The sequence below is a fragment of the Schistocerca americana genome, chromosome 10, assembly GCF_021461395.2.
Source record: "Schistocerca americana isolate TAMUIC-IGC-003095 chromosome 10, iqSchAmer2.1, whole genome shotgun sequence".
Classification (NCBI taxonomy): domain Eukaryota; kingdom Metazoa; phylum Arthropoda; class Insecta; order Orthoptera; family Acrididae; genus Schistocerca; species Schistocerca americana.
In genome coordinates, this window is record NC_060128.1 from 88,080,027 (window position 1) to 88,084,540 (window position 4,514).

General features: G+C 49.8%; 1 non-coding gene across 1 annotated transcript; it reads left to right on the plus strand.

The window, feature by feature from the left end:
* Window positions 1-745: 745 nt before the first annotated feature.
* Trnat-ugu lies at window positions 746-820 on the plus strand. The gene has a single exon. It is a non-coding gene; the product is annotated as a tRNA-Thr (tRNA).
* Window positions 821-4,514: the final 3,694 nt, after the last annotated feature.

A 4,514-nucleotide genomic window follows, 5' to 3' on the forward strand; every position in this document is an offset into this window, starting at 1 on the left:
TAGTTACGTGTGCATCACACCTCAGCATGATGTGCAGAATGGAAGTACTTGGCACACGATAACGTAAGTAAAAATGAATACAGGCGCGAAAACATCGCGACAGACTAAATTACTTTTTAGAAGATAGGTTAACTCACAGCAGAGAACTTTCTCATCAACATCATTTGGGCCGGTCGGAGTGGCCGAGCGGTTCTAGGCGCTACAGTCTGGAGCCGCGCGACCGCTGCGGTCGCAGGTTCGAATCCTGCCTCGAGCATGGCTGTCCTTAGCTTAGTTAGGTTTTAGTAGTTGTAAGTTCTAGGGGACTGATGACCTCAGATGTTGACCGTCCACAATTCTACATATGTATTGTACCTTATAGACATTTGCCCACTCACTCATTACTCGCGCTGGCGATTCCCGTAAGAGTTTGGGCAACCTGTGCGCATTCGCAGGTTGTCAGTCAGTCAGTCATTTATTCGAGGGAAAAGCTGCACGGTGATCAACAGTAACTGTTCTTTCGAGAACAAGTTACTGTCTTCATATATATATAGTTAAAGGCTGCCCAGCCATTGACCTTCGTCTGTGCGAATGCGCACAGGTTGCTCAAACTCTTACGGGAATCGCCAGCGCGTGCGCGAGTAATGAGTGGGTGGGCAAATGTCTATAAGGTACAATAGATATGTAGAATTGTGGACGGTTGGGAATGTGAGTCTCACGGGAAGCGTGCAAGGGATAAGTCCCTGGAGTCGCGCTGTTAATCTGTGTCTTCGGTGGCTCAGATGGATAGAGCGTCTGCCATGTAAGCAGGAGATCCCGGGTTCGAGTCCCGGTCGGGGCACAGATTTTCAGCTGTCCACATTGAGGTATAACAACAACACCTGTCGGCAGCTGAGGTTGTCAGATAGTCATCATTTAAAATGATTAATATTTCTTGTCTTTCCTACTAAGTCGGCCGCACTGATGTTTACGCGCGAAATCACGGCAGCGTGTCGATGACATGCGAACTCTCAAACGATGCCGGCAGTTCTCTGGCGTGGTATGAAGAACAGGGGCAGGCGTTGATAGTGCGTGTGGAGACGCGTGCACGTCTGGAGCAGAGGAGTGGCTGATGACGCTGCCGCGAGGGTTGCGTGGGAGGGAGGGAGGGAGGGAGAGAGGGAGGCACACCCGGAAATTGCTCGTTAGCCGCAGGTCTGTGTGACGTGTCGGGTCCAGGTGCCGCCCAAGGATGCTGGCCTCAGGCGACAAGCGAGGCAAGGCCTCCGTCTGGGCTCTCGTTCGCCTCTGTACCTAGCCTTTCACATATTGCAGGAACCCGTCATTGTTTGTCCGCATTTCCAACGTTAATTCCTTACAAACCCAGCTGTAACGCCGGCCGGGGTGGCCGAGCGGTTCTAGGCGCTACAGTCTGGAACCGCGCGACCGCTACGGTCGCAGGTTCGAATCCTGCCTCGGGCATGGGTGTTGTGTGATGTCCTTAGGTTAGTTAGTTTTAAGTAGTTCTACGTTCTAGTGGAGTGATGACCTCAGAAGTTAAGTCCCACAGTGCTCAGAACCATTCTGAACCAGCTGTAACGTTTCCGGTTCGTGTAACTTCAATCTTCACTTCTACGTATCGTGTCTCAATTGGGCCAATGTACAGTTGAACTCAGTTTATTGCAATCAATTTTTAGGTCTGTTACCTTGAAACAGGCCGCACATATCCCAGTACTCATAATAACTCACACAGCTAAATTATGTTAATAGCAACTATATTTAGTATTATACACACATCAGAAAAAGTTTTGCATCATCCCGGTTCCCAGAACTCCCGAAGACAGATGTTTGTGGATACTGCATCACAGACACAGTCCCTTTGACTGTTCAGAGATGTCTCTAAACCCGCCCAAAGATGTGAACAACCGTGTATAAGCAGCGCCTATTAGACAGGGGGGTCCGACAGCCGATCAGTTCGAGTTATTCCACCAGGAAGGAGGTACACGGCTCGTGTTGTCTGTAGACGGTCAATACCGCGGTTCGCGTCCGCATAGTTACTTTGTGCCAGGAAGCGCTCTCAACGAGGTAAGTGTCCAGGTGTCTCGGAGTGAACCAAAGCGATATTATTCGCACATGGAGGAGATAGAGAGAGACAGGGATGACATGCCTCGCTCAGGCTAATACTGCAGTGGATGACCGCTATCTAAGGATTATGGTTCGGAGGAACCCTGACAGCACCATATAGAGTAATGCTTTTCGGTAGCCACAGGACGTCATGTTACGACTCAAACTGTGCGCAATAGGCTGCGTGATGCGCAGCTTCACTCCCGACGTCAATGGCGAGGTCCATCTTTGCAGACACGACACCATGCACCGCGGTGCAGATGGACCCAAGAACATGCCGAATGGACCGCGCAGGATTGGCATCACGTTCTCTTCACCGATGAGTGTCGCATATGCCTTCAACCAGACAATCGTCAGAGACGTGTTTGGAGGCAACCCGATCAGGTTGAACGCCTTAGACACACTGTCCAGCGAGTGCAGCAAGGTGGAGGTTCCCTGCTCTTCTGTCTGGCATTATGTGGGGCTGAAGTACACCGCTGGTGGTCATGGAAGGCGCTGTAACGGCTGTACGATATGTGAACGCCATCCTCCGACCGATAGTGCAACCATATCGCCAACACATTGGCGAGGGATTCGTCTTCATGGACGACAATTCGCGCCGCCATCGTGCACATCTTGTGAATTACTTTCTTCGGGATAACGACATCGCTCGACTACAGTGGCCAATATGTTCTCCAGACATGAACCCTGCCGAAAATTCCTGGGATGGTTTGAAAAGGGCTGTTAAAGGACGAAGTGACCCACCAACCACTCTGAGGGATCTACGTGTAATCGCGGAGTGGGACAATCTGGACCAACAGTGCCTTGATGGACTTGTGGATAGTACGCCACGACAAATACAGGCATGCATCAATGCAAGATGTTGTGCTGCTGGGCATTAGAGGTACCGGTGTGTACACCAGTCTGGACCACCACCTCTGAAGGTCTCGCTGTATGGTCGTACAACATGCTATGTGTGGTTTCCACGAATAAAAAGGGCGGAAATGATGTTTATGTTGATTTCTATTCCAATTATGTGTAAAGGTTCCGCCGTACGTTGTGGCCGTGCGGTTCTAGGCGCTTCAGTCCGGAACCGCGTGACCGCTACGGTCGCAGGTTCGAATCCTGCCTCAGGCATGGATGTGCGTGATGTCCTTTAGTTAGTTAGGTTTAAGTAGTTCTAAGTTCTAGGGGACTGATGACCTCAGATGTTAAGTCCCATGGTGCTCAGAGCCATTAGAACCATTTGCGGAGATATTTAAAACTTTGTGGCTATCTGTATGTTTGTAGGTTACGATCTCATTTCTCGCTGTGTTTTCAAATTTTTGGTACGCCCCTGTATCTACTAACATAAAATCATCATTAGGGGTACTGTTTAAACGGACAACGACCTTGCCACAGTAGTAACACCGGTTCCCGTCAGATCAGCGAAGTCAAGCGCTGTCGGCCTGGGCTAGCACTTGGATGGGTGACCGTTCAGTCTGCCGAGCGCTGTTGGTAAGAGGGGTGCACTCAGCCCTTGTGAGCCAGCCACGGTGGCCGAGCGGTTCTAAGCGCTACAGTCTGAACCGCGCGATCGCTACGGTCGCAGGTTAGAATCCTGCCCCGGGCATGGATGTGTGTGATGTCCTTAGGTTAATTAGGTTTAAGTAGTTCTAAGTTCTAGGTGACTGATGACCTCAGCAGTTAAGTCCCATAGTGCTCAGAGCCATTTGAACCATTTTTAGTCCTTGTAAGGCAAACTGAGGAGCTATTTGACTGAGATGTAGCGGCTCTGCTTTCGTAAACTGACATACGGCCGGGATAGTGTGCTGACCACATGCCCCTCCATGTCCGCAACCGGTGACGCCTGTGGGGTAAGGATGACACGGCGGCCGGTCGGTATCGTTGAGCCTTCATGGTCTGTTCGGGCGGAGTTTAGTTTAATTTTTAGTACTGTTTAAACCATATGATGCTCGCTGTGTGATATTACACAAAATGTAAATAATATTAAATACAAAAAGAGAACACTGTCACGTCGATTAAATATTTGTGCGTAACATTGCAGAGCGATATGAAATGTAACAAGCATGTAATGGCAGTTGTGGGGAAGGCGGATGGTCGTCTTCGCTTCATTGGTAGAATTTTGGGAAGATGTGGTTCATCTGTAAAGGAGACCGCTTATAAAAGGCTGGTGCGACCTATTCTTGAGTACTGCTCGAGCGTTTGGGATCCCTGTCAGGTCGGATTGAGGAAGGACATAGAAGCAATTCGGAGGCGGGCTGCTAGATTTGTTACTGGTAGGTTTGATCATCACGCGAGTGTTGCGGAAATGCTTCAGGAACTCGGGTGGGTGTCTCTGGAGGAAAGGAGGCGTTCCTTTCGTGAATCGCTACTGAGGAAATTTAGAGAACCAGCATCTGATACTGAATCCAGTACAATTTTACTGCCGCCAACTTACATTTCGCGGAAAG